General features: G+C 34.5%; 1 protein-coding gene and 1 long non-coding RNA gene across 4 annotated transcripts in view; both read left to right on the top strand.

The window, feature by feature from the left end:
- Positions 1-8,417, top strand: part of LOC141449535 (uncharacterized) — a 33,995-nt gene extending 25,578 nt beyond the window's left edge. For both annotated transcript variants that reach the window (XR_012455580.1, XR_012455579.1), the window contains exon 3: positions 1,552-8,417. This is a non-coding gene — a long non-coding RNA (uncharacterized lncRNA). The remainder of the gene's footprint in view (positions 1-1,551) is intronic.
- The window catches only part of GABA-B-R2 (gamma-aminobutyric acid type B receptor subunit 2), an 802,816-nt gene that overhangs the window by 364,221 nt on the left and 413,641 nt on the right, over positions 1-24,954 (top strand). The window lies entirely within an intron of this gene.

The raw sequence follows: 24,954 nt of genomic DNA, 5'->3' as shown, positions 1-24,954 counted from the left end.
AATATCATGTGTTTACATTGTCAGGTCCCATGGACGGGCACCAGTGATAATCGAAATTTTAATTGAATTCTTCCCGCAATTTAAAAAAAAAAATGTAATTCACAGACACAATTAAAAGAATATTTACCAATGAAAATTAAGGAATCGTAAATTTTTACCTCAGTCATTTTTTTACCTAGAGTTCTTTTTTTGTTGTTTGTCTTTGAAGTAATCTAAACTTTGTTACTAACGAAATGATCAACTCTCAGAAATGATCAAACTAATTTTACTAAATCGGTTTTGAAACAAAATTAATAATAAATTCATATAAAACAGATCAAAAAGTTAAATTAAGTACGAAAAATATTTTAAAGTTAGAAAATGTAAATTCGACTCTGAAATTGGAATTAAAAATCTTAATTCTCAACATTATTTTAATATATTGCCCCCCACTACTCATACACAACAGAGAAATACCGACCTCCATACAAGTACGCTACCTAGGACTGTATTTAGACAGTCGACTTACATGGAACCCGCACACTAGACTGAAAAGACAAGAACTCAATAGACGATACGGACAACTACGAAGAGTGCTTGGGCGGAGATCAGCCATAAACGTACAGAACAAATTGACTCTACACAAGACACTACTAAGACCCATCTGGACCTACGGTGCTGAGCTGTGGGGCTCTGCGAAACCTTCCAACATCCAAAGAATCCAATCCTTTCAATCTAAAGTCCTTCGGCATATCGTTATTATGTATCCAATTTAACCCTCCACACAGACCTCAATATCTCTTTTGTCAATGACCTAATCCATTCTCGCTTCCTTAATTTCCATAATAGCCTAACCATACATCCTAATCCCACAGCACAAGCCTTATCCACAACAACCCATCCCGACAGTCCCCCACGACGCCTGAAAAGACGTTGGCCCCGTGACCTTTTACCTATTTCCTAAACTTCCTTTCAACCTCTAGAGAGTTCCAGCATTAGCTTGCCCCTCTCAGCATGCCTTCCCGATTGTGGCGCTGTGTCCTCGGATTCAGCCTACAATCTGTGCTTAACTACATGATGATCACATTTACTTGTTGTACATGTATGAGTATGTACAGGTTATAAATATGTTAAATAAATATATATATATAACAAAAAAGAAATTAATATAACTGTAAGTTTTGCTAATGTCCCTACAAAGTACAGGTAGATTTATTTATAATTTTATTGATGAGGGAACAAAAGCTTGATTTCGAACTTTCTACGTATAGATTTTCGCTTCCTACACCCGTTTTATTAAAATTTAACTGCAACTTACAAGAAACGGTATGAGATTACTACAAAAATTTATTGAACATTCTTTGCTCAAGCGCTAAATCTTCACAAATAAACATCTGCCGCCTCACTTTTATTCACTTTGACAAAAATTGAATGACTTAAAGGAATGGTATAGATTTGCTCCATTACAGCAGGCTATTTGTTAGAGTTCTTCTCCAATTTTTGATTAAAAATGTCGACGAAATAGAGATGCTAAATCCTTTACTAATGATCGACTACACGATTTTCTTTCAGATTAATGAAATGACAATGAGTTTTCTTCTCAAGAATCTGAAAAGATCTCTGAAGTGCGAGGGAATATCTCAGATTCAGGATGTTTGGACTTTTTTTTAAGGCCCAGAACTCCACTAAATACAAATGTACATCAAAATCTCTCGACGGTAACGGAAGAACTTGCCTATAAGGCCTCCACCAAATAACTCGCAATAATTTCACTATTGTCGGAGGTGTAAAGCAGTAAATGTAACAAGAAAATAATATAGATTTGTATTTTGTAGTCATAAGTTACAAATCTTTTTTTTTTTTTTTTAATGATTTAAGGCGCGTCAACATATCAGGTCATTGGCGCCCGGAGCTTTTGTTCGGTGCCGAACAGTGTTCTGTCATTAAAGGCAACACTGTGGCAGTGGCAGTCAGCTGTAAGAAGCTCCTAGGAAGAGAAAATCTAAGGGCCAGCAGCTGGATTCGAACCCAGGTCCTCCGTGAGGGAATCCAATACGCTAATTATTTTATTTATAATAAGTTTAGTATTATTATTAGTAGTGTATAGCACCTATCCATGTTTATTATTTTTTCTTTCAAAAGTAAACATCTTTGTTTATAAAATGAGAGGTTATACAGCTGTTACCCTTAGAGTTTGTAAAAGGAAACCAGCAGTTTTGTTCTTTCTTTATGGATGTTTTCCATACTATTATACATTTTTAACTGGTTCTACTTGCACCACTTTATTTTAAAGAAATAGGTTTTTAAATAAATAAAATGTGTTACATAAGGTAACTTATTTTCAAAATAGAATATTTAACTATAGTTTATGGCATCTTTTGGCCGATATTTTTGACGAAGTTTCTTCCTTGAACACAAGATTTTTTTCTTACACAGCTACCATTGGCAACATCTTATATTTGGGAAGTAGAATTTGTAGCAGCGGCTGCCTTAAATACAAAATGTGGATTTTAGTCAATTATATAAAGTGGCTATCAATTTCCAATATTGCCATCTTATGAAAAGCTTTACCTTCCTGCAATAGTGCGACCAAGAAAAACCATCTTGATTGTCTAGTTTTATTTGTTCTAGTTTTGGTAACACTGTTTGCGCGTTAGCGGAAGTGAGTAATGGTGTTTTATTTACAGAAAGTTATTCTGAAGTTTCCAGAAGAAGGTGCACTTAAAATGGAGAATCATTTATTTAAAATAAAATTACACCTTTTTCCATCTCATGGTGTTAACTGAGGACAAATTTAATAAATAGTAATTTTGTTGTCACATAATGTTTTAAGCGGCACTGGCCACGCGATTTAAAGTAAAGTAAAAAGTAAAAGTAAAGTAATTGCCTATTATTTCAGGCGGGACTTAACGTCCACCAATTAGGTGTCGTGGACGGAGGCGACTAGCAAACATACTTTGCTGTAAATTTCTTTTATTAACCATTAAATAAAATCCAATGCCTAAGACCGGGAATCGAACCCAGTACCACAATACATATTAGCTTTGCAGGTCTCGCCCCTAGCCGTTCGGCTACCATGGCGCCTACACGCGATTTACTTGGCGATACAGGTCGGTAAATAAATTTTACGTTAAAATTTACACAGTAAGGGTGATGACTCCTCTCTCACGCCGTTTCATCGTCATATTTACTTGTTACAGTAAACTTGAAATAAAGAGCTTTTTTTTAAGTACGGATACTTACCTATTAAGAAGGGGACTAAAAATGACCTATTTAGAATTGAAAACAGACAATAGGTCACAAATTAGAATAATGTTTTCCTGTTCTAGATTAAATATTTGATTGATATATTTCTATTCTAACCAAATGCAAAATGCAGTTGCAAAATGTGTATTATCAAGTCTGCTGTGGTAATTGTGGAAAGAAATTCTATGAATGCGAAATAATGCAGCACGAAGTGAGAATGTTATGAATAAAACCGATATATGCATAAAATGTTCTGTTTGGAATGGCACTCCATTTGAAAAGAATAGAAGAGCCACTATTCGCTCAACCGTTAACTTCTACTCAAGCGGTTAATTCGGAGAATATGCATTCACGTTTCGAAATAATAAAAAACTTGAAAATGTTCTTCTTTTTCCATTTATGTTTCTTAGTACGTTTACCATCTTTCAATTCGGTTGAAAAGAGTCAGGTGGAATTTCTAAAATATATTTTAGCCCAGTCAGTTGACAGTTTAGTGCTAGTTGAATCTAGTACTGTACAGGTTAAAATGAAAATTGTACAAATATGCTGGATTGCTGATTACCATTAAAGTATGGATTTTCGGATTCTTTCACAGATCGTCTTCTTCAGATTAGTTGAAGTTGATGGTAGTTACTGGCCTTAAAATTAGTCCTTCTTAGTCTTTCTCTGAACAGTGTTGATCTCGACTTCCTTACTCGATCTCAGTTTAATCTCCGCTACTACTCATCTCATGATCTCTCGAGTTTGGTGGAATTTACTTGAGCAAGATTAAAATTGATGAAAGATCTATGTTGCTATCCAAACGTTCCTTCCTTGCCGTTAAAAACCTTAAACCATCTCAAGCGCCTGCTTCTTCAAAAATACCTGTAACTGCTTTTCTGCTCTCTAATGTTCTCCGAACTTTGATTATAGAGGCTTCTCTGGCACTCTCAAATATAGACTAAATATAGAGTAGTTCCTGATGAACTACTTTGCTGTTGATGTGATAACGCTCACATCAACCACCCATATACTTGCCGTTAAACTGATTTACTATTCTGACGCCAATAGTTCTTTTAGACTTCTTCTTTCACTTTATTAATTCTGAAAGTTCTTCCTATATCTTTCAATTTCTCCAATTCAAATCCTTTGTCCATTCCCGACAAACTTGCTCTCTCCTTTCCACAAGACAGAATCCCTCAAATTCTACCTCACCTGGGCCACAACCCCTTGCCGGTAATCATCGTCACGCCCTTTCACTCTGTTTTAATGCTCGTCTCATTCATCACCTGTTTCTTTTCTTTTTGAATTTTCTGTTTATTACTTACTTTAAGTAATTTTATATTCACATCTAATATGTGCATGAGTTATCTTGAAAAATATATTATTTATGTTTGTTTTTTAAGATATACAATTTTATTGATAATCTTTAATTTCTTGTCAGCCATGTGAAGCCACTATTTTTTTAATTATGATTATTTTTAGTAGACTAATGTCGTTGAATAATATGCTGATTTTATGTTATTTCATTTCAAATCGTGAACATTGTTATCATGCAGCTTGATTAAGTGTCGTTAAACTTTATAAAAGGACCTTCCGGATTTACTTTTTTTAAAAATAATTTACAAGAAAGGTAAAGGCCAGTAATTGTGAACAAATTTAGACACCTGTATTTATGGTTTAAAGCACTAGACTGGGCATGACGTGAAAACGCAGGAAGCCGAATGGCTAGAGCAGAAGTAAGGGGCGAGTAGAGTGACCATACTCTGTGTGGTAATCACACGTTATGATCGCAAAGACCTACATACACAAGTACACGAATGTATAAAAACAATATTCTCTACTTCTCCTTGTGCCAAACCCGTTTCCAACAGTCGGTAAGCCCCTACTAGAGGCGGTTATGGGCCAGTTACCTTTGTTTGAAGGCAATGCTGGCTACTCTCCAATATTCTGCGTGAAAGAGGGGCTCCACGTTTCATCTACCCGCCGTTCCCTTTGGTTAAACTAAAGACCTTTTCCGTTCTCCCTGTAACGATTTATATTTATGTGCCCAAACTCGGAATTACAAGAGAATCTTAATTTAAAACTGATCGCGAGTAGAGCGGAACTGTGTTTAAGGGTTATTTATGATTTGATTTTTTTAGTGTTGGATTAATTTCTGTTTGAGTTTGTTTTTAGTGCTGCCGTAAATTAAATGTTTTTTTAGGCAACCAAACATAAATGAAACACAATTTGGATTAAATGGCATTTATGTTTTTAAACTGTAACGAAGTGCGAAGTTTTCATAATGAAGTTTTCGTAATGAAGTTTCGAAACTCACAGAGTTCTTAAATTCAATAAATCTTGAAAACTCTTCAGACTCTCCCATTACTGTCCAATCCAAAGTCACATAACGATTAACCCTTAAAGCTGAGTTGCATTAATAAAATGGAATATAATATATATTTGTTTGGCGGATTTAGAACTTTCTTATCATTGAAATTGTTGACGAATTAGCGCTAGTTTTGAAACGGAAACAAGCAATAATCACACGTCTAGTACTAGGTTATGATGAATCTGGTGTTCTTACTCCTCAAAGCACCCTGTACTTTCCTCAAGCTTTGCTTAAGGTTTACAGTTACTTACCTTTCAGCACCTTAAGTTCTTCTTAAGCATTCAATCTTAAAAGAATATTTTTCTGAAAATACTATAGCTAAAATTAAAACGAGATAGAAAACTAAAAGATAACTTATTTGAAACTTAATCTAATAGTAGTAAATAATCAACAGAAACATTACCTACCTGGCCAGTAATGGAAGTAATTATAAAGTAAATAAAAAAAATATATATTAAAAAAAAATTACATTTTATAATAGTGTTTCATGAACCAGCTAATCGTCAGTTCAGTAAAATTCTAATATTTTTCACCATTCTAAAAAAATAGTTAAATCCTGTGAATTAAGTTGCGCGCAGAAGTTAAAAAATAAGTATTAGGGTAATAACTAATAACACTACTGTATGAAGATACAAATTCCAACATTAAACCTTCTTAAATCCTGAAGAAACAATAATATTTGTAATTAAAAGTACGTCAGGTACTTAGTTGAAGACAAAGCAATTTTATAACAACAAAATTACCCCGTTATTTCATTTACTAGGTCATGAATAAGAAATTTTACCACTCAATCGCAACTCTTTTATCTTCATCTTAGAATTAGAAAATACCGTCAAAGAAATAGCCTTATTTCAGCTTCATCGTGTCTAGTACTTCGTCATTAGAAGAAAGTCATCCTTTATTTCCCAAAGTACGAATAGTCAGCTATGGTTTCTCAAAGAATTACTGCCTTCAGTATCCAGAGTGCATATAGTGAGCAGAAGACCATCGTTTTACTTCCTGCCCAAAACACGTGAATGCATCTTCTATATGGAGCTTACTCTACGAATTCCAGCGTTTGCTAAAACTTACCAGATTTACCTGCCAAGATTCCAAGTAAATCCTTCCAACATGGAACACTCAGCAGGCCATTTCAGACAAAAGGAAAACTAGCGTCTACACTGCTCTGAATGCCGCAACTAATTTCTGGACCCAGAGACGAAGACCAAGCGGATGGTCTAGTAAGGACTGCACCAACCCTCTTCTAAGACCACATTACTCCTACTATCATCTCTCTTTTTAAAAGTTTAATCCTACAGATGATAGTCACACCATTAATTTCTCATCTAAAACAGATATTCTTAATCCTGGACTAAAACACCATCTTCTCTAACCTTAGACAGCTTTCCTCTCACAACTTACTGACCGATTAAGAGTGCTAAGTTGTACTACTTACCGGAAATGACTACAGATTCCAGTAGTTTCAGATGGAGTTGCTCCCTGCATAAAAAGAAGTATCAAACAACATGAATATCTCCTACCTGCACTACAAAATCTCGAAGCTGTCGCTACAAGTAAATACCGACAATGGTTAAACTATTATCAAACTTCTACAAGAAGATATCCAAAGAGCATTCCCTCAAAATAGCTCATTACTACGTACTACGAGAGTGTAACAGCAAGTGAACATACTGGGGTTGTCAGAAGACTAATAACAGCGGTACAGACTATAGTGACTGCCTCGGACAACTTGAACATATTAATTTCAGCACCAGACCAACCTACAGTCTAACCCACCTTTTTGCCCCAAACAAATACCAACCTGACAACCTGGAGATCGCTTTACTACACAGTATTAACACACCTGTATACCTGGATTCAATCAGCGAACTAGATTCCGACCATCTACCAGTAGTTTTCAGGTTTCATTAACACTTTCTACGGTGCGAGCCAGCTCCAAAACTAATCAATAAAAAGATAAAGAGCGAAAACCTCAAATATGATACAAATAAACTACTGACGTTACTTGTTCATTCAGGAATTCTGAACATACTAATAAGAACTCAACTTATTTACTCTCATTCTTAAGTAATGCATACGGCGGTACATACTCAAGACAAAATAACTCATGTAACAGAACTAGTAAAGTGTAAAGTTGAATGGGACCTCGAGAACCATAGAATCACTACGTACAGTACACTCTAGAGGGGATACCTCATTCTAGACAGATACGAAAAAACTGTTGAACAAACCTTCACAATTCCTTTTCTTCGAGTAGGAAACAGATTGTCAACAAGTAATACAGAAAATTGTGACTTCAAAGTGTCACACCTCAAAAACGAATTCATTCTATCTGACCAGTCTCACCAAGACCCCTACGATTACAAAATTATGAGCTGCATCAACACAATCACATCATCATGTAGAGCTCTTCATCACGTTTACAACTCTTTCAGAAATATCCTCAATAATTAAATCATTTCCCAATAAAACAAAATCACCAAAATTTGACATGATTCACAGTATCCTAAAAAAAAAAACTAGATAATCTGTCACCAAAGAGTGTTGCATTTTTAACCAACTCTTACCAAATTGTAGAATTTTTTATACCGGAAAGAACATTCCATGCAAGCTCAAAAATCGATACATTACTAGGCGACTCAGAGATCGGTCATGAGTTCCTTACTCTTCAACCTCGAACAAATCTGAACTTTTATTGACTCACACGACCAGACTAACAGAAATCTCGCTCACTTCTAGAAGTCTACGAACATATCTAGAACTTTATAGAAACGTTATTTCACTCTCTGTGAAACTTCTAACCAGTCTATTTGATATTCAAGGTTAAGAAAGAAAAGAAACTATAGAAACCAAGCAATTTTATTTTATTTTTAAATTTTATTTGTATTAAAATTTACTTCTGAAGCCAAACTCAACCTATATTTTAAATTCAATAACCTACCTAACCTTTAGCGGGTAGTACTTCGTCTGTTTATTTATGTTTGCAGAAAAAATTTAATATTGAACTTCTTAAAAAAAAATTCTTGGCACATTCTCGTTCAAGATTTCACACAACCACAATTCGTGAGTGAAAAGAAGACTACCATCACTTGTAAACAAAAATAACTACGTATTTTTTAACGAATTGAAACAGCTTTTACGGTGATTGGGACTGGAAATTAAATTACTCAAAGTAAAAAGAAATATTTGTACTGGATTTCAAACGTTTCTATCAAATAGACCTACTGTTTACATAAGTGGAAAGTTCCATCGTTTAGGAACAATGTTCGAGCAATCGCTCCAGTAAACTTCAACGGATTTCTCGGTCCAGCAGAGCCTGTTGGTTCGGTGAAATCATGCTGCTAACAGTTTTAGAAAGTTAAACCGATTCTTATCAATTTACAATATGATTGACTGAATTGTATTGGTTTGTCAATAAATAAAAAATAATAATTTTTTATTGACGAATTTCAGGGTTTGATGAAAATTCTAAAGACGGAAATACCACTTTACTTGTCAAATATGATTCAATTCACTCCAAAATTATTTTCCAATGATTTTCTTTTTAAAAACTGCCCGATAGGACAATTGCATAGAGGTTGTTCAAAAATTATACGATAAAGCAAAATGCTGCAAAATGTTCTAAACTACAGTGGGTCAAAAAAGTATTCATACACTAAGTTTTTTTACTTTATCTACTGAGCTTTTGTTTCTAGGATGACTACTTGTTCAGCACTTAAATTGAAGAAAATAAAAATGAATTTAATGCTCTCATTTTCTTTTATAAACATAAAGAATTGATTAAAAAGCAGAAAAATAATTTATTGTATGCAAAATAAGTGTTCATACAGCTGATGGTTATGAATTTAAGCTTTATTCATTATGTACATATTTTAGGTACTGGGAGGCTAGCGTCCAAATTGATATTAGGAAGCTCGAATTGGGATAAATACTGGTTCTTATTATCAGTTGATTGAGATGGGGCGAGAATCAGCCAAATTAAATTCCGTGATTAAAGATAACATTGAGGCGCTACTTCAGCAAGGGTTTAGTTATCGCCACATTATCTCATGCGACCGTCCAGGATATAATTAAAGAGTTTAAGACAATTTCTACTGATAACGCAAGACGTTCTGGGAGGCCGAGAAAAGTTTCTGTGAGAGGAACGCGCAATCTGGTGCGGCAAGTTTCCAATACTTCCATGATAAGTGCACGCCAACTCTTAGAAAGCCTCGCGTCAACTTCAGGGATCCTTGTTACGCCATAGACATCCGAAATCTCCAGTATGCAGCGGGCTACTAAAGTAGAACTATGAGGAAGAAACCATTCATTATTGAAATCAATAGGATGAAGAGACTGGATTTCGCTCGGAAGTTTGCCAATAAGCCGCTGGAATTTTGGAAAAATATAATCCTGATGAGAGCTAATTCAATATTTTTGGATCCGATGGACGAAAGTTTGTTTGGAGAAGACGTAATAGGGAACTTGAAACAAAAAACATAATAAAAACTGTCCAGCACGGAGGAGGCTGTGTGATGGTATGGGGCTGCATGCGTGCTGCGGGAGGGGGAGAACTTGTCGTCTTCGATGGTACTCTTAACGCTGAAAGGTACGTGGACATATTCCGCCATAATTTAAGTAAAATTACTGGTAAATTGGGGCTCGAAAGCGCGTACTTCTTTCAACAGGATAACGATCCCTAACGTACAGCCCAAAAAACTGCCCTGCTTTATAATACCCGGCTGCTTTATAATGCCTGGAAACAACTTGTCACTCCTCCGCAGTCTCCGTACATAAACCCTATTGAAAATTTAAGGTCTTATTTGGGACGGAAAATTCGAAAATTGAAATGTTTTTCCAGAGAAGACCTCATAACCAATTTAACCAAATCATGGGAAGAAATCACGTCTTAAGAAATACTAAACCTGGTGGAATCTGTGCCAAGGGGGCTTCAAGCAATAACAAATGCAAAGGGATTGCATAGAAAATATTAGGTCTTTAGTTTAGCGTTAATTATAACATTCAGACTGAGTATGAATACTTATTTTGCATACAATAAATTATTTTTCGGCTTTTTAACCAATTCTTTATGTTTATAAAAGAAAATAAGAGCATTAAATTCATTGTTACTATCTTCGATTTCAGTGCTGAACAAGTAGTCATCCTAGAAACAAAAGTTCAGTAGATAAAGTAAAAAAACCTTAGTGTATGAATACTTTTTTGACCCACTGTATGTGTATACTTGCACACTTAGTACATTGAACATCTGGGGTACTACTATAACGTAGCATTTGTATCAGCTGTTTAACGTAGAAACAGACCGTTGTTACATTACCTAGAAAATACAGCTGTATTTTTGCCGTTAAATGTACCTGATTGTCAATCAATGATTTCAGTTTCGAAAATTAATTCTATGAAATTTGCATTGCTATTTTATAGTTTAAAAAAAGAATTAAAAAAAAAGGAAAGAAAGCGATAATAATTACTAGTAAATACTTCAAACTTTAATGCTTTATTGAGTTATTTATAGAAAAAATTGTTCCGTTCGTTAAACAAACTGATTCTTGACAGATAGATAGCTAGCTACCTTCTGGTTGTTACACGCGTCTATATTTACTGGCGAATAATAAGAATATCTATATTCCAGTCTAAAACAATTCAATATCGATTTTATGATTTATAAATAAATATCATTACGTTGCCAGGAATCGAGAAAAGAAGTTTAAATGAATTTAGAGAAGTGCAAAAGGCGCTAGCAGTGCTGAGGGGGGATGGACACAAAGTAGACGATGAAGATGAGGACTTCGCAGCTCGGGAAGGAGTAATTAGGGTGGAGGTTAGAGTGAAAGAGAGTGGGCTAATAACAATAAGTGAACAAAATAAATTGAAGTTAGGTTAAAAATCTGTAATAATGATAAAATATTTTGAACTAAAGTAAAAAATTGTTTGTATTCTAAATATTTGTTCACCAATTGTATTTAGATCTATATTCGAAGAGCCATACCATGGATGAAATTAAAGGCTTCAAATCTTCAAATTATTCATGAATTAAAATTATTAAGGCAACATTTTTTGTAATCATTTTTGTTACAATGAACGCATTTGTTGCATTATAAGCAACGAGGACAATAATACACAATGTCAACACCCTGGGAGTGGAGAAATTGCCCAGTGGTTAACACTCCAACAACATTTTACCTTCTGGTCTCGTCATCAGAGAGGAGATCGTGAGGCCACTGTCTTTTAAGACGTCTGGAAGTGTTGTCTGGAAATGATCTGGAAGAAAAGTGTTGAACCAGTGGATTGAGATGAGACTGTAAGTTAAGAAGGAATTTACTTTAACCTATTTTAGCAACTTGTGTGTGGAAAGGAATGTTTCGGTCTGTGTGAATGGTTTGATTGGTGACGTAGCGAGGAGTGTCCAATGATAGAGCGAAGAATTTTAGACTTCAAGGCCTGGATCCTTTGGAGGTTTGAATGTTTAGTTGAACCCCTCAGTTTGATGCAAAAATTTGTTTTTAAAAAAGTTTAAATTTAAATCAGTTTAACAATTAGAAAAATAAAAATATTTTTTTAAGAGTTCACTCATTTAAAGCTTTCACCCAATTAAAAATTTTTACATGGTCATTAATTGATAACAAAATATTTTAATAAATTGTGAATGAATAGATTGTACTGTACATTGGCGGAAAATTATTCTTTGTTCAAATTCAAAAAGTTCGGGAACAAAAGATTATTTATTCTTGCATAAAACTTAACGTGAAGGTTTATTAAAATAATAACTTCAACCATCGCAAAAATATTATTAACTCTATAATGATGGGTTTCTCATAAAGTATTAATTGTTTATTTTTCTAATATTGTTCTACAACTGAGCTTCTTTTTTTAAACCATGGACGATGGAAGTTAGTTTTTGGTACTGAACTGCTGTGTACCTACACTCAAGTTTATTTACTTCAAAAAAAAAAAGTATACACCCACACTTCACGATGTATCGCAGAATATCTGTTCACGCTAAAAGTATACATTGTAAGTGTCACCCAATAAATTCTGACGTAATACAAACCTCTTGTCTCTTGATATTATATCTGTCTGTTCAACTGATATGTGCATGACATAGAATTAAACGATGGTTTAGTTTGACATGAATGTAATGCGGTGGTGAAAGTTACCCTTTTTGACTGACACTACATCAGTGTAGGAGCCCAGTAAATTGAACAGCACACCACGTGATTGTGGATAATGAATCCAAATTGCCGAGTTGGTTGACGGTGTAAGACAACATCAAGCATGTTTGAAGAGAATAAAATCTGGCCAGAGTATAATATTTTAGCTAGATTTATCCTATAGCCAGGAAAAGCGGTACAACTGGCAACGGTCTTTCAAAAATAAAAAATAGAAAAATATATACGGAACGCAGTGCAAACAAAATTGTTTAAAACGGAAGTTCACAATCAGAAACAGCTGTGCACGAACCGCCTTCCTTCAGGACGTTCCCCTTAGACCAGCTCTTACACTTTTGTCAGATACAATATTGTCAAACATTAAATTAAAAGACTATCTAAATTTCTATCTAAATATTATTACTTTTATGTTTTAAGAAAATAGAAAAAATAAGTTTAAGTGTATTTTCAAAACGATTTTTGCCGGTAATTACAAATAATAATACTAATCTCCTTAACAAAAACTTATAGTTTAAAAGTTTAAAAACTTATAGTTTATATTTTTTTGCCCATTTTTGGAATCGTTTTCCTCGAAAACTAATTAATCTATGCTATTACGAACAAAATACACTTATAAACGAGGATATTTACTATAATATAAAGAAAATTTGGGAATTTTATCTTTTATAGAAAAAGAAAAAAAATTGTCAAAGTTGGGGGGTGTTTTTCAACGTTACGCTTTTTCGTGCACTTTTTGACGATCAACCCTTATACGAGTACAACTGTCCTACCGGACAGTTTTAATAAATGGATTTGGGGTATAATAAAAAAAAAAATGTATATGTTTAGAGCATGTTAATATTGACTCCAAGTAACTAAAAGTGCATTTGTTATTATGCAATCAAATCAATGTGCAATTGTTAATTAATCTGTATGAGCACTAATCCAGAACTTAGGTAGAAAGTTTTGCAAAAATAAATGCATTATTTTCATTCTGATATTTATCTCTGCACTGAAGACATTTATTTGTATGTACCTTCTTGGAAGGTTACGAATAGTTAAGTAGTTTTGTTGCCTTTTTGGAACTATGCAGATGTCTTAGTTTAAATTATGTTCTAAACCGCATGCGGCTCTTTTATCCAAATTTTGTGGCTTTTCAGCCTGTCCGAAATAAATTGTATATTTCAATTTTATTGAAACAAATGAAAATTTCATTTATTAAAGTAGAGATATTTTTCCAAAAAGAATTTTAAATGCGATAGGTTTGAAATTGAATAGAGTTATATTAAAATACAGTACGTAATATACAGGTCTGCCTCCATTTTCATTCAAATACAGGTTTAGTTATTATTTATTTATTTACTTTGTAATATGTGAGAATAAATATATAAAACATTTAAATGTTATTGAATATCATACAAATAATAATTTGAGAATACAAATGATCTTCAGAGGTTTTTACACCATCATCCTTGCGGCTCTTGGTAAGATTTATTAAAATTATTTAAGAAGAAATAGCTCTCTACTTAAAATAGGTTGCCGACCCCTGTTCTAAACGGAAAATTTCGGAATAGACCTTGGAGGTTTACTGCAGTTTATTACTTCATTCTAAGTAATCGTGTGTAATTATTTGGCAAAAGAAGTACTTGTAATGAATAAAAAAGCTATATTTGACTTCTTTTCTACAAAGACTGTCCGATTTTTTCGTGTTATTTTTTTCAGACGTCAAGATATTTGGGCCAATGATAAAAAATGACATTATGTTATTGCCGAACTTCCAACATTGTTAGGGTATATGTTATAGTTGGTAGCGAAATATTCTAAACTAAATTAGTTAACAGTTTTAATGGCAGCTCTAGCGGAAGATAGTCATTAACTCTGTGTCTAGTTACTGCCAAGCGACAAAAGCAAATTAGCAATGCCGAAGCATCGTCATTCATCATTCCAAAACGTCGTGATTCACTATGAAGCATCATATCTCTAATGGGATTAGTTATTGTTTAACTATGAACTAGATATCTGGAGAAAAAATAAGCTTCTATTTTTACAAACAGTTTTGTTCTATCTATAAATTATTTTTCATTCAGAGGCTGCTGTGGAAAGATAAAGTTCTCAATTATAATACGTGGTATCCTTTCTTATCAGTTTCTCAGGAGAACTCAGGGGATAACAACCAGTTTAGACACCCGTTTAATTAATTGCGCCGCTCATCAAAAAATGTCATATTCCAAAAGCAGGATTTAAAAGTTTAAAAATAATTAGAAGAAGAAAATTAATGCTTTCAGTTTTCTAAAATGATTAATTTTATGAAGATTTCCTCGTTTCAAGAGCTGATTACACCTAGTGGTAAATAGAAATATAATAATAAAAATATTATTTAACTTCAAAGGCTGATCAAGTTTTGAATCGGTTAGGTTAATTCGCTTTTAGTAAAAAATAAAATTATATAAATATGTCGTATCTACGGACATTTAAACTGACATATACCAGTTGAAAGTCGTGGTATTGTACTTCGAAAAGTGCATCTGTTCACTTAAGAGTGGAAAGAATGCACTGTCTGAAAAAAAAAACTTATTTCTTCGCACGTTTCCTCATAAGTTTTGTGGATTATAATAAGGACTTGATGTCGCAATCCATGTTTTGGAAAGATTGTTTGCTTAGCAATCTAAAAGTTCTATTAAAGAGATCGCTTCTTTTTAGAAGTCGTTACTTAGAGTTATTATTATTTATTTTATTTATTCATTTGTCTCTAAGGCCTGAGCCTTTAACAAACGGAGTTTCAATAAACAAATTACTTACATAATATCATAATTAAATTAAATGATCAAACTTGATAATAAAAGTAAAATAAAAGCAATATCATTAATGAAATTAAAACCAACAAACAAAAAGTAATAAAAAATAGTAAAATAATATTTATAGATGTTGTCTAAAGGAAACAAAAAATATAAAACCTGTTTAAAACACAAAAACAAAACTTTAACAACTGAAATTATTCGTTTAGTAAAAAAGACCTTAACTTTAATACACTAAACGCGTAATTATAAGCAATAAGTAATTTTGATTTTTCGCAACTGTACATTAGTTCTAATAGACCTCTTTGTACATCAGTGGGCAGATTACTTTTGAAATAATGAATCCTTATGGAAGGCATATAGAGGACAAACAGCAAACAGATGCAAGAAATCCTCTTCTACGTGCATATCACAAACTGTGCACAACAATTTACAATTTATGTTATGCATGGATTTCTGTAAAGATATTTTGATAAAATATTTATTAGAAGTTCGCATCTGAGCAATCAACCTAGTTACGCTGAAGGGTTGTCTTATATTAATATACTCTAGAGGTACTCCAGCCAAGAGTGGTAGGCTATTGTAAATACCACTAAACCGGGAATATTCAAGAGATTGCCTATCCAACTGGAGCAAATTAGTATGAAGTTTTGAAACTATTTCTCCAGCAGAGTGTCCATTGAGATCTGACGCTTCAAAAGAAACACCATATTTGTTCAAGAAACCAGTTATATTTCAAAGGAGCAGTACTCAACTCCAAAAGTCTAAAAAAACAGATACGCGGCAATCTTGTGCTCTCCATAGATAATATATTTTTAATCCAACCGACAGTAATCTTAACAATTTGCAGCAACACATGAGTTATACCGAATTCAGTTCTAATAATATAATCGGGTGTGTTTCGAGATAATTGGAACAATCGCTTATAAAAGTTCAGATGCGCCCTCTCCAACAAGTCAACGTATCTTAGACTCCGGACTTGAGCCCCATACAACATTACACTTCGAGCTATAGCATTAAATACTACTTAGAGTTATTAGAGAATCTTTACTCCAGAATCGGTCAGAGTGTGAAATATCTGGAAAGAAGGATCCATCATTTTAGTTACTCTTCATTAAAACTGCTGGAATATACAAAAGAGCGGATGAAGCAATGTGCCAATAATTAGCTCACTTTTCATGTTATACATACACTGTTAGCAAAGTTATATTTTAAAAGAGATAGTAGTAGAGTTGTGTGGACCAGCTGGCAGACGGTCCGCTAAAATGGGTTGAAATCGAGCGAGAGGGCATGTATTTGCGAGAGAGAGACAGAAGTAATTACGGACCGGTGATGTCGCCTGCATGTCACTTTATAATTTATGTACCGGCACTTCAGGTCTCTTCAGTTAGCCAGCATTGATGGCATGTCTCGCTAATCCTGGATGCACAAATATTACATGCAGTATCCTATCTAGTTCAGTAATGAAACTTTGTAGCAACATTTTCAAATAATTAATTTTTCCTTCAAAGGACTCAACAACTACAACCACTCTTTCTAGGCTAATGGGTCGAGTTTTCCGTCTTTTTATACCCAACGTTTTAACATCGGCTTCTATGGCATCTAGCCATCGTAAACGCTATCTTTTCTTTCATATTCTAGCTCCCGACGTCCTGTATAACTACTTCCTGGGGATCATCAAGTTCAGCATTCTCACTAAAGGGCCTACCATCTTGCCTACCACTTGCCTGTTTCACGAATCCTACCAAATCTGGATCGCGAATTATCGAAGTTCTTATTGTAGCTCATCTTAACCATGCAAATCATTCACTTTCATCGCTCCTTATTCTTAAAGAGGATTTCTTCTACCAGAGAAATGAACTTGAAATGCAAATTTTAGCTTTTCTAATGCATTTCTTTTTATTACAATGTAAGGCTTTTCGCAGTGCAGAAGGAGAAGAAAGTCTTTATTTACAAAAAACAAAAACAAAAGCAGATTTACATTCATGTAAACTTATAAATACTTTACCGTAATAAATATAAATTTAGACTACAACATGGTCATTGACCGTCCTAGGACTTTTCGCAGTGATGGTCCTTCTTTATTGGTAAAGTTTTGCCAGATGTTTCAGGTATATCGGAATTAGTAGTTTGAAGATTAGTGAGTTGGAGCTAGAAGAAAAAGTAGATTCAATCTAATGAAGAAGCTACCTGCTCAAAACCTTCTGACTTTCTCCTCTTGCAAGCCTACGTAGTGACGGCAAGTTGCGTATTAGTAAAGTAAAGTAATTGCCTATTTTTTCAGGCGGGCTTTACGTCCAACTACCAATCACGCTCGGCTACCGTATCGCCTAAGTTGCATATTGTCTGGTTAAACAAAGTGGCTAGTGTGAGGAGGAACAATAGTGTATGTGCGATATGTATGGTTTGGGTGAGTGCATGAGCGATAGTTTACACCTCTCTTAATCTCTCTTAAAACAAGCAGAGAATACTTAGGTTACACTTTAACCCACACCCACAGGGGCGATCCAATAGTGCATGAATGTGATCATTATGGCATCAAAAGCAATGACATACGTGCTAACAAGAATCGATGGCAAGTAATCTAGAGATGTTCTTAGCAACAATACTTAATAGAGGCATTCAACTGCACGGTACTTGGAACCGATCTGGAAAATGGTATGCTTTGAATGTTTGATTCAATTAAATGTTTTATTTTTAAACATGTAAAATTACTGGATTTAATTGTGCAAGCGTTTCCCGTTAAATTAATGCATATAATGTCTTCTTGAAATTAAAAAAAAAAGGAACCTATGCCTGCTAAACTACATACAAGAACGGCGGGAAGTCTCAGGATAAATGTATTTAAGGAATATAAAATTTGGTACGAAGAATAAAACATCCTCACAACGTGCGAATTCGGAATGGGTTATCAAATAATAGTTCTAAGGAAAAATTACGAAAAAAACCCTAATTCTCGTGTGTAAATTTTACTGCTCTCGCAAGTACGAGGGTCGTTTGAAAAGTCCGTGCAAAAATAAAAACTACTTAATTTTTGGGGGTAAACCTTTTTTATTTTTCAACATAGTCTTCTTTTAGGCTTATACACTTCGTCCAACGCTGCTCTAGTTTGTTAATCCCTTCCGAATAATAGGATTTGTCCAAGTCTGAAAAATAGCCATTCGTTTCTGCAATCACCTCCTCGTTTGAATAAAATCTTTTTCCCGCCAGCCATTTCTTCATATTGGGGAACAAATAGTCCGAGGGAGCCAAGTCTGGAGAATAGGGGGGATGTGAAACGAGTTGGAACCCTATTTCCATTAATTTTGCGACCACAACTGCTTAGGTGTGAGCTGGTGCGTTGTCGTGATGGAAAAGGACTTTTTTGTGGGCCAATCGTGGGCGTTTTTCTTGCAGCTCGGTTTTCAAACGGTCCAATAACGATGAATAATATGCACCTGTAATAGTTTTACCCTTTTCCAGATAGTCGATGAGGATTATTCCTTGCGAATCCTAAAAGACAGTCGCCATAATCTTTCCGGCCGAAGGAACGGTCTTCGCCTTTTTTGGCGCAGATTCCCCCTTGGTAACCCATTGTTTAGATTGTTCTTTGGTCTCAGGAGTGTAGTGATGTATCCATGTTTCATCCACAGTGACGAAACGACGCTTAAAGTCCTGCGGATTCTTCTGGAACAGCTGCAAACCGTCCTTGCAACACTTCACACGATTTCGTTTTTGGTCAAGCGTGAGCAATCGCGGCACCCATCTTGCGGATAGCTTTGTCATGTCCAAATGTTGTTGCAAAATATTATGTACCCGTTCATTCGAGATGCCCACAGCACTAGCAATCTCACGCACCTTCACTCTTCTGTCATCCATCACCATATCATGGATTTTATCAATGATTTCTGGAGTAGTAACCTCAACAGGGCGTCCAGAATGTTCAGCGTCACTTGTGCCCATATGGCCACTCCGAAAATTTTGAAACCACTTATAAACTGTTCTAATCGAAGGTGCAGAGTCACCATAATGTTTATCAAGCTTCTCTTTAGTCTCCTGAGGCGTTTTGCCTTTCATAAAGTAGTGTTTAATCAACACAAGAAATTCTTTTTCGTCCATTTTTTGAAAATCACTCGACTTCCTCGATTCAAACGAATGCCAAACACAAAGAAATAGACCGATTTGGCTGAAACTTGGTGTGCGTTCTTCCAAGACATGCTACTAACTAAACATAACCTCGATACGCGCCAGTGGTGCTATCTCTCTGACTTTGCACGGACTTTTCAAACGACCCTCGTATTATGCTGCTAACTTGAGAAGTTATTACCTTAATTAGCCATCTTAGCTGTCGGTATGAATCGCTTAAGACAGATCATCGGCCTTCTTCTCATAAAGTTTGGTCTCTAGTTAAATTAATAGTTAATCTCATAGAAAGAAATGGCATTCAAACCGTGAACTTTGGGAAATGAATTTTGCGAAGAAAATAATAAATTTTGAAAAGAACCCAAAATCCTTCATTCTTGGCAATCTCTGGCTCTGGAATTACAGATTCTCGAACATCTGAGTTATATCTATGAGTGTCATGACCCCCCTGATCGGATGAAGTATGCAGTGTCTTCTTGGAAAAGAAAAAAACAAATTAGATAGGCTTTCACATTTTCCATCTGGGGCGAAATATGCTTTTAAACCAGTAAAATTATAAAGTTTAATCTTATTAAGCATGAAAAGCAAAAGTTTTAATTTTGTTTTTGCAAATTAAATAACCATAATTTAATCTGAGTATGCAAGGTACGCACAACACTGTGGCCATATGCTGCATACACACACTCGTAGTATCCTTCTTCATATGAGCTAACATTAAAGCCAGAGTTTCTGCTTTATTCTATTTTCTGTAACTTTAAAAAAAAATAAAATAACATTCCTTCCGCCAATCTCACGTGAGGTCATTACGTATTAATGTACAACCTCTTGTTTTTAATTCAGAAGTGCCTTACTTATTTTATTTATTTAGTACTTTAATGCTAATAAACATAAAAAAGTTTCTACTTTTAAAAAATATAGGTTATAAAAATTGTAATTATATATTCAGAATAGTAAATTATGTAAAAATAATGGTAATCTGCGTATTCACAAGAATTCGCATTTCCTACATAGAGTCCCTATTAACATTTGAGTAAAAACTATAATGCGAACTTCAGTGGTATGACACATGGAGGTGAGGTATGTGTCTCAGCGTTCTATACAGTACGAGGGTCGTTTGAAAAGTCCGTGCAAAAATAAAAACTACTTAATTTTTTGAGGTAAACCTTTTTTATTTTTCAACATAGTCTCCTTTTAGGCTTATACACTTCGTCCAACGCTGCTCTAGTTTGTTGATCCCTTCCGAATAATAGGATTTGTCCAAGTCTGAAAAATAGCCATTCGTTTCTGCAAACACCTCCTCGTTTGAATAAAATCTTTTTCCCGCCAGCTATTTCTTCATATTGGAGAACAAATAGTAGTCCGAAGGAGCCAATTCTGGAGAATATGGGGGATGTGAAACGAGTTGGAACCCTATTTCCATTAATTTTGCGACCACAACTGCTGAGGTGTGAGCTGGTGCGTTGTCGTGATGGAAAAGGACTTTTCTGTGGGCCAATCGTGGGCGTTTTTCTTGCAGCTCGGTTTTCAAACGGTCCAATAACGATGAATAATATGCACCTGTAATAGTTTTACCCTTTTCCAGATAGTCGATGAGGATTATTCCTTGCGAATCCCAAAAGACAGTCGCCATAATCTTTGCGGCCGAAGGAACGGTCTTCGCCTTTTTTGGCGCAGATTCCCCCTTGGTAACCCATTGTTTAGATTGTTCTTTGGTCTCAGGAGTATCCTGTTTCATCCACAGTGACGAAACGACGCTTAAAGTCCTGCGGATTCTTCTGGAACAGCTGCAAACCGTCCTTGCAACACTTCACATGATTTCGTTTTTGGTAAAGCGTGAGCAATCGCGGCACCCATTTTGCGGATAGCTTTGTCATGTCCAAATGTTGATGCAAAATATTATGTTCCCGTTCATTCGAGATGCCCACAGCACTAGCAATCTCACGCACCTTCACTCTTCTGTCATCCATCACCATATCATGGATTTTATCAATGATTTCTGGAGTAGTAACCTCAACAGGGCGTCCAGAATGTTCAGCGTCACTTGTGCCCATATGGCCACTCCGAAAATTTTGAAACCACTTATAAACTGTTCTAATCGAAGGTGCAGAGTCACCATAATGTTTATCAAGCTTCTCTTTAGTCTCCTGAGGCGTTTTGCCTTTCATAAAGTAGTGTTTAATCAACACACGAAATTCTTTTTCGTCCATTTTTTGAAAATCACTCGACTTCCTCGATTCAAACGAATGCCAAACACAAAGAAATAGACCGATCTGGCTGAAACTTGGTGAGTGTTCTTCCAAGAGATGCTACTAACTAAACATAACCTCGATACGCGCCAGTGGTGCTATCTCTCTGACTTTGCACGGACTTTTCAAACGACCCTCGTACATATTTGTTTCTCCTACATTTTGTTTATTTTAGCTTTAAGCTCATTAATAACTAAATATTATTATTTCTATTTTATAAAAAAATTTTTACTTCACAAAGCTCATAGACTAACTACCCTAAGTACTTAAGTACGGAAACGACTTTATATAAATTTCTATGACTAACGCATTGTACGAGTAAATAACTCGTATTTATTTTTACCAGAGCAATTTTATTTTTCTATTGATATTCACCCAAAAAAGATTAAAAGAGTGGTACACAATTTACTAGTTTGGTATCTTATACGTAACAACAATAGGATGAAAAATAAATGCCAATTTCAGTAATATTTTGTATTTTTTTTTTTTTTTTATTATGCCGAGCTTTCTGCCTTAGGACCAGCTCATCTTCAGGGCTGTGGAACATATTTACAGTGTGTTAACAACAATTACCTATATTAAAATGAATTTTAATGAAAGTAATTTACAAAATTATTTACCTGATTGACAAAAATGTAAATATGTTCCACAGTCCTGAAGATGACCTAGTCCCTAGGTCGAAAGCTCGGCACAAAAATAAATATCATGACTGAAATAGGCATTTATTTTTCATCCTATTGAAATAGTGAATCAGTCACCAAAAATAATGATCAGTAAATACCTAACAACTGTAATTGATAACTATCAATTCAATATTTAATTAATATTAATTTATTTCTCATGCAATCGTAGAATTTTAAAATTCTTCGTCACCACATCAGGCTTACTTCACCACCACGTAACAATATTCCAGCTGCCATCCAATCAAGCTAGCTGTGCTATAAAAATACCATTTATTACAGCCAATCTTAGCAGCAAGAACCTTCACCTTCGTCTCTCTTGTGAACCATATCCTATAATTCATCACCTCTCTTTTTTTTACTCTTAACGACGCCAATTGAACCAGGCGATTTCTTTGACGATTTAGATCAATAAACAGTGGACTTAGGTACCAGTGAGTGATGATTCCTGCTGGTCTTACGGTGTCACACTATTTGCTGATGATTTAGTCTCGCGCAGTTTAATCTTCTCAGAACTACTAATAATATTAATTGTTCTAGAGACATTATTCAAAATTTTTCACAATTGGGGTATTGGCATCACTGTTGTCAGAAAATTCGTGTTTTTATTCATCCGACTAGAATTTAAAAGACTAAAAAAGAATCCCAGATCTCATTGAACATAAAAACACGCACATTCGTGAATAGAAAGGTTCTGTTTAACAGAAACAATCCGCATCTTGCCTTTTCACTAAAACTGAACATGGCCGACTTCATTTCTCCTTCTGAAATAGTAACAAAAGTGTCGCTTTTCCTAACATATTCAGTCTATAAAACTGAGTACAACTCCAAAACGATCCTTGTCCAATGTTCTACCTGTATCAAAGCAAGTTCTTGTCCACCGTACGATACAAAAGAATCCTCATCAAAGTAAAAAGCTTCATAGTTTTTTTCGTTAATATTACCAAAATGAACTGGAGCTGCTTCAAAATTTTCTTGAGATATTAAAGCATTTTATTAAAGGGGAAAATATGTAAAATATCGAAAAAATAATGGTTGCACTGAGTTTCTTTATTTTCCAAAAATTAGTTCGTTTGGGGAAAAAGTTCATTTTAAGAATCATTGGCTACCAATAAAGTTATAGATCTCCAACATTACGCAAAAATACGAGCTTTAGAGATAATTGTTGAATCCATTATTCCAAGATTATGAAAGCGCGCGGTGGTGTACATCAGCTGGATGGGTGTTCCTTCCACCAGTAAGAAGATGAGTGCTGCCATCCGTGTAATGGCTTAATAATCGACCGAATATACCACTTCTTTGCCGTCTGTCCCAGACTGGGTGAAATAAGGTTGAAATATTTTGGAAATTCCAAATTATCAAGAATGGATGAGGATTTAATGTCTTGAATGGAAGTGATTGGCCATCGTTGGCACTTTTTTGTAAAAGTGTATACAATTATTTATAAACATCTAAAATGTTAATTAAGAAAATTAAATTTGAAGAACAACAAAATAGTTATTAATAAATAGAAAATAGTCATAGCAATAGTAAATATCGAAACTAATAAGTTTTTAAATTCAGTTTATTTATTTTTGTTTAAGATTATTTGATAACATTACCTATTCTTTTAGTAGATTTCTTATTAAAACTGTCCGGTAGGACAGTTGTATAAGGGTTGACCATCAAAAACTGCACGAAAAAGCGTAACGTTGAAAAACACCCAACTTTGACAATTTTTTTCTATTTTTCTATAAAAGATAAAATTCATAGATTAACATAACATAGAATAATTAGTTTTCGAGTAAAACGATGCCAAAAATGAGCAAAAACAGCATTTTCAAAAATTGTTCTTGTTACCTTTTTTGTAAACTACGTAGCGCCTAAACGCGAGAACCGATTTTCATGGATGAGATGTCATTCGATTGGGAATTTTATGTAGTTGTGCCTTGTAGACGAATTGAAATTCAAATTTTGTTCTAATCTCGTGATTCAAATTTAAATAGTAACCAAAACACTACCTTAGTCTTTTTTTCTATTTCAATGTGCATGTGTATTGATTACACAGAATAAAGGCTCTAATAAAAAGAATTATTTGGAATAGAGTTAAATTAAGCTTGATATCGCAGAGATTGTAGAAACTATTGCCATGTTTAAAGAGAAGGGAGTCTGCATTAATTTTTTGTGGGTAAGGGGTCATTGTGGTATAAAAGAGAATGAAATTGTTGATACACTTGCAAAGGAAGCCACCAATAGTGGGGAAATGGCTAATTATAAATTACCACACACCGATATCAAGGGTATAATTGCAAAAGCAGCACTACAAAAATGGCAGACAGATTACAATAATGGTGATAAAGGTAGATTCTATAAAACTATGGCAGATCAGTTACCTAGACAACCATGGTTTAA

This window comes from Rhodnius prolixus, unplaced genomic scaffold (assembly GCF_049639745.1).
Source record: "Rhodnius prolixus isolate KJV_2025 unplaced genomic scaffold, Rpr scaffold_2, whole genome shotgun sequence".
Taxonomy (NCBI): domain Eukaryota; kingdom Metazoa; phylum Arthropoda; class Insecta; order Hemiptera; family Reduviidae; genus Rhodnius; species Rhodnius prolixus.
This window is presented reverse-complemented; position numbering and strand designations above follow the sequence as displayed.